The sequence below is a fragment of the Drosophila teissieri genome, chromosome 3L, assembly GCF_016746235.2.
Source record: "Drosophila teissieri strain GT53w chromosome 3L, Prin_Dtei_1.1, whole genome shotgun sequence".
NCBI classification, from domain to species: domain Eukaryota; kingdom Metazoa; phylum Arthropoda; class Insecta; order Diptera; family Drosophilidae; genus Drosophila; species Drosophila teissieri.
The window spans coordinates 808842-821576 of record NC_053031.1 but is presented as its reverse complement, the minus strand read 5'-3'; the positions used below and the strand labels follow the sequence as shown (position 1 = coordinate 821576).

Genomic DNA, 12735 nt, shown 5'->3' with positions numbered 1-12735 from the left:
CGGCACCAACTGCCACTAAATTAGACATGAGAATTGATGGGACCCAGCAGACCCTCAAGGTGCTATCAATACGCCCCACACACTTTTAACGAGCCGCCACTGAGATTGCCCGCATTCGCTTTATTTGGGAAATCTATGAGGAAATATTTTATTTTATATAGTTCGATCAACTGGTCTGCGGATTGTCTGATCGCCTGATCGTCTGATCGTTTTTAATGTGGCAAACCAACTTCTGGACAGCATCAGAGTCGGGCTGTCCAGAGATGGCCTGTTATCACCCCATTTGGTGAGAAGTGTTTGTTTCTTTTCCATTTTTTTCCTTCGAGCTTACGCACTTTTCACACAAACACATTTCCGAACTGGTTCACTAATTTGTTAAAACATAGCATTGAGATATATATGCAAATTATTCAATGCTATTAAGATTACAACATTTTCGAATCACGAATGTATGGCCCTAAGCCAGTTGGATTGTAAAAAATGTTTACAGCTGGTCGAAATGGATGATGAAAACACCTGCAAATTGCAAAACATTTAGTGGAATTCGTCGGGGAGGAGGACTCTTTGGCCGAGGCACATCCTCCCACATGACCGCGAGGCAATAAGTCAGAAGGGAAAGTCGGGTAGGAAAGGCACAGGCAACCCTCGCAGCTGGCAGGAAGCCAAATCCTCGAGAGGGGGAGGATTTTGGCAGGGGGCTGGGGCTCCCCCATGCGACACCTCCCACATAGAAGCCAGCTGGCTGGTAAGATCCGGCTCATGAATACATTTGAACTCGTTAACTCCGACACACCCCAACATTTGCTTTTGGGGGTTGTTCCGCCCGGGAACTCACTCATCCATCTCGACCGCCTCGTCCTCCGGCAGTCGTCCATGTCCTGGCTTTGCACGTGCACAATTTCGAGTTCATCAAAAGGAATTTGCTTTTGGGGAGCGTCCTCGTCTGACATTTATTAGAATTCTTTGCTTTCCGCTCGTTTCATGGAGCCTGAGGGGAAAAATAGCTGAGCGAAGGGGGCGTAGAAAATTTAGCTTTGAAAGCTTTCAGCCAGGAATAAGTTTTTCATGCTCCAAGCACTGCGGAAAAATGCCTGGTGTATCCAGAAAATATTCTATATTGGCTTGGCTTTTACTTGCTATAACCAAGTTTAACCGGGAACTTGAAATAATATTTCTTTCACTGGATTCAGTCACTTCGTTTCGGTTTGTTGATTGTAATGTTGGTTGACTGCCATTAAAGTTTGGTTTGTTCTCGCTTCAGCTGGCTGGGTGCCAGTGGTTGAGGACATGAATCCGTATCTGTGGCGGATTTGGATGCCTTAAAGCTATTTGCAGGGCATTGAAATCGGAGCTGAAACACGCCACGCATTTTGACTCTTGCAGCTGCAAAAACTGGAGAGTGAGTTTTGTGGAATCTCCGTGTGTCTCATGTCGCGGAATTTACCATTGCGAATTGTTTGATGTTGCCCATAGGAAAATCAATAAAAAGACAAGTAGCGAAAGGATTGTGTGCGACCACATTGAATAGCGAAACAATGACAGCGAAGAAAGAACATATACAAATATTCCAAGATTTTTCATTAGGAAGCTAACATTTGTCCCATGTTTATCTAGTTAATTTCGGAACAGATATAAGCTCATAAAGTACCCCTTGTGCTTGTCTACTAATTTCATGTACTATTCCCTCGACAAATTTCGCTCGCAAAACAAATCAAGCAAAGCAAACAAGCCTCGGACATTTTTGTTAGACAATTTCACTTCGGAAGGACAAATTAAAATTACTTATTAACATTTACCAACTGGAGCAAACAAACTTGGGTAAACATACAAGGCAAAGCGACGCTTTGTGTGCCAAGCCCTTCGTCAAAAAATTCGACATTTGTTCGAGCACAAAGACAAACAATCCGTAGCAAGAGGATTAGGACCACCGATTGCGACTGCTGAGCACTTGTTATTCCAATTTAATTAAGTTAATTGCTAGGATTTCGTGTCATTGGGCGATGAAGTCCCGTCCTCGAGGGTTGATTAGTGGATTTTCGATCCCAGAAACACCGAAATCCGAAATCGATGGCACCTTTCAAGGCGCAACCCCCGAACAATGGGAGCGAAATGTGCACAGACTTGCGTGCGAATTATATTGGCAAATGTTCTGAAAAAACAGCTCGAATGAAGAATACTTTTTCGCACATTTGTTTTGTAATTTCCGCATTTCAGCGGCAGGCATTTGTCTCTGCAAATATTTGCCATTTTAATGGGAAATCTGTGCGGATTGCGGTGCCGTTTCTGTTCCTCCGATCGGAATCCCTTAATTTAAGTGGGCGCGACAGTTGGTCGATGGGCAGCGGCAGCTGCATCCGAGTGGGCCCACTAATTGCACTATGCAAATGAGTGATTTTTCACTGTTTTTGCCTCGAAATACCAAACAAACAGATGGCTCTATTTACCACTTGTGCACTTGTGGCATTAACAGCTCATTGTGCGAAGGTGAAATAAATTAGGGATACTCTTAGACATTTGCTAGGTATTGGTAATGCAGTGGCCAGCTCGGAGCAGACATTTGCGGAAAGCCTTGAACGAAAACTCCCCACAGTGAGGTTCATTCCGGTTAAGTGCAAGCTGAGATCCTGGCCACGGGGAATCAGATTTTATAACTTAATCAACGCAGCCGTCGCTAATGGCACATATGGGGATTGCTTTTGTACAGAGATTGGTTTCCCAATATCATCAGACCGCCCCTTTTGCGGCTGCAACTTGCGGCACAAACATTTGACCAGCAAAAAGCGCAAATGTTGCAATCGTTCGGGTTTTTTGGGGTGGCTTTCCACATCTTTTGGGGGTTTGTTCTCCCCGAGAGTTAGTCGGCGTCGAAAGTCAAGCATAAATGCGTTACGGACTATCAATCTTGATTAGTCGTGATTTCTGCTCTTCGAGCACAAGCACAAAGCATTAAAATTAACAGCCGACATCCAGAGGACATCCCATCCCATGAAGTGGATGACAACAAAAGACGGACACGTGCCTGAGAGATATATGAATGGCATTTAGGCTTTGGCTTTTAGGGAAATTTGTTCTGAGCAGATTTAATGACGTCTACGGTTACATGACTCAAGTTGCGCAGCGGAAAAGCCAAACAACTTTGGAAAATGAAAACATAAAAATGTCCGGCTGCAGCGATTTTCTCATTATTTTGCACCGTTTTGTGGCAATTTCAATAAACAATAAATCCCTACCGTGCTCGGCCCCCAAAAGCAGCAAACATTGTTTGACTATATATTTCTGCCCCAGCGCGAAAAGGCTCGATCTGGCCACAATTTATAGCAATTTTCACATGAATTGAATGGACCGCGCAGGCGCCTGCCAACAAGAGCTGGGATCGGATCGGGCTGGAGCTAATTCGGGGTTGGGTCTTACACTCTGCCAAATATTAAGGAAGCCTTTGCTACTTTGATGTTTTTTCATATATTCATCAACTACAAAGTAATCGAAATAGAACGCTTCCTGAAGAATTCCCGTTCTCTGAAGGCAGTTTAAATATAATATTGATTAGTTAAGTAAAAGGAGGGTTCAGAACATTTTCCAGTGCAGTCTGCAAAGAGGGGAAGGGGGGCCAATAGAGAAGGGGCCACAAAGTCTGCTGTCGTCGGGGCGTATGAGTGACGCGACTTTGCTGAATGGAGCTGCAGTTGGCCGGAGTTGGCTGGAATCGATGGAGAAGCCAACTGACTGGCTTACTGGCCATTGCCTGTTGGCCAGCGAACATAATCGTAAACAAATAAAATTATTGCTGCCGATCATGCACACAAATTTATGCACACACGGGAACGGGAACCATCATCTCGCTCTTCTCCTCCCTGCCCCTCCCAATGCCTTTGCCTTTGCCTATTTTGCACTAATTTTCCAGGCGAAAATGGCCAAACTCTTGGCACGAGGTGTTGCCGCAAGCTGTGTGTGTGAAATATGCAACAACAGCGTGAAAAAACATGAAGGCAGTGGTCCAAGACTCGGTTGCCTTTTCATGAAAAGCGGCTCGCACACACAGCGGGAAATGCATTTTCGCGTGCGGCGGCGCTTGGCCAGCAAACAAAAAATGGCCAGCACATCTGGCTGAAACGCTGAATACTTTAAACTAACAGCCAAACGTTGCGAGACCACATAATACAGGTAGTCAGTCAGTCAGCGCCGGTCAGTGATGAGGTGTTAGTTAATGCACCGTGGTCTTAGTACGATGGAATGTGGGTGGAGCATATAACAAATAAGAAATGAGTACATTTTATTCAAAAATTAATGCCTCAGATGAAGGACCTCAGATAAACTGAAAGGGGCTTATAATATTGAAAAATATTCAGATACTCCCTCCCTTCCGTCTAATGCGATTTGGCAGTGTTTAGTCTCCGGCGAAAATATAGGTAGTGCCTTAATTTGAATGCATTTACTATGATCATACAATGTGCTGCGCATTTGAAAAGCCTTAGCATCTGAAAAGCCTTTCCGTGCCAGTTGATTCAAGACATCTTCGTGGCTAATGAAGACTTGAGCATGACGTGCTGATAAAGATCGCACATGAGGTGGGTCTTCTTTCCTTCCTCTATACTGTCATCACGGGCCTTAATATTGGTGTTTCTCGTGGCGCTGGATAAACGATGTACGGCTATAGTTTTTGACCAGAATGGGCTGATAAACGCTTGAGTGGGCGAGGCCCCAAGGCCAAACCCATCATTAGGACAGTTGTTGGTGTCGCTGTAGTCAGATGTTTGCTGATTACAGTCAAAGCTGGCTAAAGTGAACAGACATCTGTCATTAATATGATGTTGAAAGGGATATTATTAGTTTTAAAAAATGATATTAAAAGGTTTAAATAAGTTAAGTTAGGAATATCGTGCTGGTTTTTACTGGTAATTTCATTTAGTCCTTTTTATTGTGACGCGAAAAAGAAAGAACGAAAACATGACAGTAACTGGGGCTTCCTCCTCTATTTCTATGCTCAGGGGTTGGTATTTGCACCCTCTTCAGGATCAACGGCCATATCAATGGCATTTGTTTGACTTGTTTTTGTTGCCTTTGTTGGTGTGCGCCTTTGTTGTTGCTAGCTTTTAGAATAATTAAACGACACATGCCACAAAATGCACTTCTACGGCATTCATATCCTCGTTTCAACAGCGTCATCATCATTCGACACGGCATCCATATGTTCTATTAGTAGCCCGTGTGCCGGCCGACCCATCCCCTTGCCCCAATTTCGTCACTCACAAATTACTCCGTATGGCTGAAAACTCGTAGTGAACATAAGGTTTCATTTCGAGATCCCACACTTTCGGTCTTCGTTTTAATTTAATGCAAATAAGTCCAGCTGATGGATTAGTCCTCTTCACGCCTCGCCTTTGTGGCCTGAACTATTTTCCATGTTGATGGATTGCGGGAAAACTGGGTTCGTGTGCTTTTTTGTAATATTTAATTTAATCATGCAGGTGCAGGGTGGTTGGATGATAATGATAATGATACTATAGGTAATTAACGATGGCCCGGCATGAATAGCATTAGAACCAATATTATTTTATTTCAATATGCCGACACAGAAACACCTGACACATGCATCAAGATAAAGCTGATCTGCCTCGTTGCATTGAGAGATTAATTGCCCAACCCCGACAATGCTACTAACTATAATTGTAGAGGAGAAATTTATGTGTCGATGTGCTGGCCCACAGCCAGAAAACTATCTACAGAACATTCTTTCTGTCTGTTGTTAATTATTTTATTACAAGTGCAAAAGACACAATATGTTGTGAACCACAGCAAGCTGAATGAGAATTCATTGACCATTTCGTTGTTTCAGTGCAAAAGGTTATATCGAAATTCAAATTAAGTTTAATATTATATTTCCAAATTGTTTTTTACATCGCTTTGCCCATTAAAAACATGATTTATAGCCATAGCCACGTGTGGTCCTTCGGCATTTCCAGAAATGCCTTTGCACATTTCACACATATGTAATTATGAAATGCATGCGTGTAAAAATGTGGGCATCCTTAGCACAGTATTTTTGCAATTTTTCGGTCATAGTCGTAAAAATGCAAATTGAAGAGGCCGTTGGGCAAAAAACTTAAGGAAAATGCTGGGAGAAATGCAGAAAAACAATTAAAATATTTGCAAGGCGTGTTACAACGCCGATGGATTTTAATGATGTTTTATTGTCTGTTTCGAGACGACGAGACGAGACGAGAGTCAAGATGTGATCATGATCACACCACGATGATGATCATTTTTTCAACTAAATAATTGAATGCAGCTGGTTGGCGGTTGTCGCATTAAATTTAGGTGTCTTGTCGCCTGGCGTCTGCATTGCATCGCCTCGCAATTGGAGGCTGAGCCAACGACCGCGGCAAGTGACAAACTGACTGAATGGCTGACGGAATGACTGACTGACTGACTGACTGAGCAACTGTCTGAGGAGCCAAGTCGCGACGATAATAAATGAAGCGATTGCAAGTGTAACAGAACAATGACAGCAACAATTGCGGTGTTTGGCATTTGCCAACAGCAGCAGCCACAAAAGCAGCAGTCGCAAGCGCCAGACAAAGGTCTATTAATAATCAGTTTTTGGTTCAATCGGAGCACAGTGGTTGAATCCCCACCAATAATGGTCAGTAGTATATTGTCCTTTGGCTATCAAATAGTTATATTTGGATAAAAACGCTAAATAAAACCATCATAAAACATGTATATTGGATTAGATCTTATGTTTGAATTCTTTATGTTATTTTTGCATATGTATAGAACAGTTTACAATCTGTCACAGCCTGGCGATGTAATTGAAATGTCAGTTTCACAGCACTAGCATCGTGTTTTGACCCACTGTGACCTGATGCCATCGGCGGACAAAAACAGCGACGATGACGACGACGACAACAGCAACAACTGGCAACTAACGATCGACAACTGCAGCGACGACTACCCAACTTTGACTCCGAAACTCCGAGAGGTGCCATGGGGAAATCGGAGGAAAATCGGAGGAAAATCAGAGGCAGACAGGCCGGCAAATGCGTCGCGTTGGCTTTTCCAAAAATAAAAGCCAAACTAATGAGCCGGCAACATGCGATGCAACAACTGCGACGCACGTGCAGCAAATAGCTGAGATCGAAAATCAAGAAAAAATTTCAAATAAAAACAGAGTCAAAAACAAATAATTGATGGCCGGTTGCAATTGTTGCTGCTGCAGCTGATTGACAGCAAATGGCGACAAAAATCAGCATCTGATTGACAACTCACTCAAAATGTGTGTGCGTACGGTATGTGCCGAAAACAATACTTAATTGATTTTCCGAGCATTTCCCGATCTTTTTCCAGCCTCCGGCTCCTTTGGCCTATGATTTATGGCCACAAATGCGCGGAAAACTTTCAAGTCTAAAATAGACGAACATGCGTCCTCAACTTAATTTTCGATTGCCATGCCTCTTTCTCGTGCCTCTTGGCTTAAAAACTCTCATTTGTCATCGCGTATATATATATGTACACATATAAATATATACATCCGAGGATCGATCCGATCGAAAAATGCAGTCGCAGGCGCGTGTCTATTTTGACTGTCAAAATTGTTTTGCGGCTGTTCCCGTTGACATTTTATTATGTTTGACTTTCTGTCTCTATTCATTTGGACTGCTCCAAAGATTTCCGATGTGGATCACGTCTTTGTTTTAATGTGTTCGTAAGGATTTCGATTTAAAACTCGTGTCTCAGTTGGCGGACAAATCGCTCGAATTCAAGCGTTTGACCTCTAAACTGCTGCAGAGGATCATCGGGGGAAATGGTGTGAAATTTGGAGAGTATTCTTGGGAGGGGATTCATATAATCACTACGAAACAGTAAATAAACGTAATCCTTTGCATTTGTATAGTTCGGAATATCAAACTTTGAAACGAACATAGTGGCTGCTACATTGTGTCGAAATTGTTTAACTAACTTATCGTATTCTACTTCAATTATCAACCAACTAAATATTTGAGCTTCGCCCACAAAGCACACACCATTACTTTAATCTTTACTGGCTAAGATCACTTCTATGTCTGGTACATGTTTACCCAAGTCGCTTCGGAAAGCTTTCCTTTTAATGTCAGTCGTTGTACTACATTTTCCAGCACACAGAAACGGCAGCTAAAACAGCGAAGAAACTGCTTCAACATCTTGCCAATAAATATGCATAATTTCTGACAAAACTCTCGCGGTGTAACAAGGTACGAGAAAACATCACCAACCGAGGATGTTGCAAGGCTTTCCCAGTCTTTTCCCCACTAAATGAAATATAAGTGCATGGGCAAACAATAATGGCAACCACAACCGGCGGCAGCAACAACAATCGGTTTGCATACACCTGCAAAATGTTGCCGACATTATCATCCGCCCGCCACCCCTGCGAAAACCCCTCCCCAAATCCGATCGGAGCAGGTGTTTGCCTCCACTTGCCGACTGGCTGGCTGCATAATGAATTCATGGGTCTCCCGGTCTCTCCTATTGAAACCCCCTTCGGTCCATACGATACCATTATGCACCCCACATGCATAAGAGTCTCATTCATCTAGTATGTAGTCCCATCTTTCGTGCACGGCGAAAAATTACTATCCACAATTTGTTTATCTGAATTACGCAGATCGTAATAAAAGCTAAGAAAACTTGCATTAAACTGTGTTAATAAAATACAGGAATGATATATATAGTAAAGTATAATTAAAAAGTTTTACTAAAAACTATTTCTCTGGAAGCTCTTCTTTCCAGTGCACCACCTCTGTTGCACCTTTCCGATTCGCATTGGCATATTCAATCAGCGCCTGGCCAACATCTAAACAGGTGCAATTCTCTTCTGCGATTTCTAATTATTTTTAGTCGAGGGCTTTTATGACTTTTCGCTGGCACTAAGGCGATCCATTTGCCATTCGTTTGCTACCTGCGTTGGCTCATAAATTTCATTACGCTTTTATTGCACAATTTTGCATGTTGTTTATAAACAAATGCATTCATTGCATTTGCCGCTAATGTGATTAAGCGGGTCCAGAAAGCGCCGCAGCAACAATGGCCACGCAAACAAATGAAATTATTGGCAAATGCCATAAAATTCGCCATAGTGCACCTGAAATGCATCAAAGTGCAGTAATACTTATAGTAACAAAACTTGGACTCAAAGTGAGTGCATAAAATTAAAAGCATATTAAATAAATTGGGCGCCATTTATTGGGGGTAGTTACTTCGTATTTTAACAAAGTAAACGCGTTTTTATGCACAGACGATTAGACAAACAAGATTGTTGTGCTTTTACGATACTCGGGTAATAACTATTTGTATACGAATTTGAAATATTTTTTGACGTTTAATGGCCTTAAATTATATTATATTAAATGATTGTGTTTGTTGCTGGAGGAAAAATAAAGTTTGCTTAACAATATTTTTAGTCACTGGTGGACAACTTTCTACATACCTTATTTCAGTTTTAAAATATGTATTTTTCATTATATTTATTTTTACTATCTTTAAGGTTAGTTAGGTTAGTTAAATTTTTTAATTCCTGAATCAATTTCCTTTTTATGGAGCTACAATCTCTCCATTGCCTCTTAATTTCCGGGCATTTTCCAACCAGCGACATGGAGAGCAAACATTTTGCCACTTTAACGTTCGTATTAAGCGACAACATTAATTAACTTGCAATTTAGCATAAATACATCATCGCTCAGTCGAGTGGCAAGTTGCAAGTTGCTGGTTGCTGGCTGCAGGTTGCATGCAGCATGCTGGTGCGGCTGCTGCTGTGCTGCCAGCAGCATTTTCACCTGGAAAACTCGTATAAAAAGTGCTCCAGTTTAACTTGGTGCACGTTTTCGACAGGCGGGCTTTCGAGAGGAGGGGCAGCTTGGGATTGGGATTGCGATTGGGAGCTAGCCAACAGCAGCAGCAGCAGGCCTTGTACGTGTACGTCTATATGCGGCTATAGGTGGCCACCTGTTGCACTCGAGTCGCCGAGTTTTCTGTTAGTCAGCCGCTGGGAAATACCAGTTGGCTGACTTGACTAGAGTTTTTCTTGGATCACAGACCCCTGCGCATAGGACTGTGAGCAGCAGTTCGACTTTGAGACCACGAGGTGTTGCGCAGACGCCGTGGGCCGTCGTTGAGAGTCTGTTACAGTTACCGAAGTGCAGATGGACGCGGCGAATGCACAGCAACAAAAAGCTTGAATATTGATTCTCAGCTTAGAAAAATGTTTATCATAAGGATTTTATTGTTTATCTAAAATGAAATAATAAATCTTTTCGGACATGTTTATAACTATAGGATCTCTCGAAATAAATATCTAGGCACCAAGTTTTATTCTCTGTGCTCCCAGTGAATGATGCAGTCTGGATGGCGATGCAGATGGCGTGCTGCATGCAGATTGGCTTCGATAAGGTGTAGCTCCTACCCATCCCCAACCATCCCCTTCCCCCTCCGCACTCCTATTGCCATTCCATCCCGAGCCCCGAATCCGCCATCTAATGGCCTTTCTTTTTGACGTTGTTGCTGTCTAATTGCGGGGCGTTGTTTCTCCTGGTCGAGGAGTTGCTCTCAGCGCTTTTGTTTTTGTTTGCATTGTGGTTGTTTTGTTTTGGGCAATTTGTCTAAATGACACTAACTAATTGCCAGACTAACGCCCCATAAATGGGCGAAAAGCAGCCAGCTGGGACTGGTACAGGTAAAAAAAAAAGAAAGAGACAATGCTGGCTACTTTCACCTGGATTTGTAGAGTCCGAAACCGAGGTTTTGGGTCAGCTTTGGGGTCTTAACTCATCCATGAAGCGGAATTTCGAGGGCATTGCGTGGGTCCAAAACAAAAAGCCCCTTCTATTTTTCGCGGGTGAAAAGCCTATGGCGAACCTAAAGTTTAGAGACAGAAATTCATGGGGATATTGTTTTCTTGTTTATTCGCTTATGTTTGCCATAAATTATCGCACGAAATATTTGTGCACACATTGTTATATTTTATTATGAGCATTTTACTTTGTTCTCGTGGAAATTCTTGAGGCATTTTGTGAATTTCGTGGCCGCGCGCAGCTGCTGTCGATGTGTCTTTTTTTTTTAAATTGGTGTGCAGCATCAGCATCTCTCGCTTATTTAAAAACTTTAAGTGTCAATTGTTGTGACAAGTCGAAAAAGCGTGAAAATATTGCGAATGAATGCGAGCGGACGGACGGACGGACAGACGGACGAGGGCCACAGGTGCGTATGAGCAACATTGAGAAGGCGGCCAAACGAAACTAGTTGAGCATAGTTGGCCAAATGGGATCCACAGTCGTCCGTGGCTGAATACTGACTTGAAAACCAGCTAACGTCGCGTCACTTGACAGGCCAAACGGTAAAATCGAAGTCGAAGTTTGAAGAACACTCAGCGAAATACTCGAGCTGCTCCAAATAGCTTTGAAACCTGACATAAATAACTTTAATGGTGGTATGAGAATCTTGCTATTTTAGGAAACCCATGAGCGAAGACTAGCTTTCAAAAAGCAATATTCATTGTTAGCGAAATGTAGAAGCAAGCTGCACTTTTGAACCGACTTTTATGGACTCCTTTTGGCAGTGTCTACTGTGTCGTTTCTGGGAGTGCCCGCCATAAATCTGCCGGCCATTTAGTGTCCATCATTTCGTCCGGTTAGTCACCGTCATCGGTGGCAGGCAAATGAATTGCCGCCGGCCATTATAATTTTTTTTTGAGCCAGCCGCACTTGCTCGCTGTAAATTTGTCAACTTTCAGTTCGGTTTGGCTTTTCGAATCGGATCGCTATGGATCGGTTTTGTATCTTACGAATCTGTCGAGGTGGTGCCTGTGCACCTGCACCTGCTGTGCCCATTTCACGAAGCTGCCGTTTCTGCTGCCATTAGCAGCGGCGGCCACTAATGGGCGCCCAGTACCGCCCCACCAGCAGCAACACCAACAGCAGCAACATGTGGCGCACAGCTGCAACACATCAGCGGCAGAGTTGTCAGAGTTGCCACCCACTGCTGCGGGCGATCTTGTGCGACTTTCGGTGTGTCATCAGGCGTTTCCCTTCTCCGAACGGCGGCAGAAGATACCGAAGACTATATGCCCTTTATTAAAATTATATGCTGCTCTCATACGAAGAAAAATCATTTCCGATCAATCTTGTGTGGCTTCGCTGCAGCTACGAGTGAATAAGCCAAGAATACAGTTTATCAGCAAATGCATTACGATATATTATTGGTTTGCAGGGGTCATTTCTAATATTATAAAAGCTTTGGGTCATATCTGATATATCCTCTCTAAGGGTATACAAAATAAAGCGAAAGAAGTGCAGACCGCCGGCCTGTCATTTTCCGTCTGTGCACCTGTTTAAAGGCATTTCGCTTTTATTGATTGCAGCCCCTGAATCCGAATCTGAATCTCTGCCTCCTTTACCTTTATGAACGAGTATCTGCATCTGCATGTGTATCTTTTTCTGCGTTCACAGTTTGCAGTTGCGGTCATTGAGCCGCTGATTTGTGGCGTTTCTAAATTGTTTTTCATGTTTCGGCGGCAGCTGCATAATATGTACACTTTATTGACAGCCACGCCAATTTGATTTAGATACCACTCAGCGCGTTTTTTCCAGTGTGAGCGTGTCTCCATTGCGTAGATTGTATGGCAATTGAATGAGTGGCAAGCGTGTGCGGCCAAAAAGGGAATAAAACATAATAATATAATATAATATATTTGTATTTTCCCTTTCG

The 12735-nt window shown here is 42.9% G+C and overlaps 1 pseudogene; it reads right to left on the bottom strand.

The window, feature by feature from the left end:
* Nucleotides 1-441: 441 nt before the first annotated feature.
* LOC122618208 lies at nucleotides 442-950 on the bottom strand (annotated as a pseudogene).
* Between the last annotated feature and the right edge of the window lie 11785 nt (nucleotides 951-12735).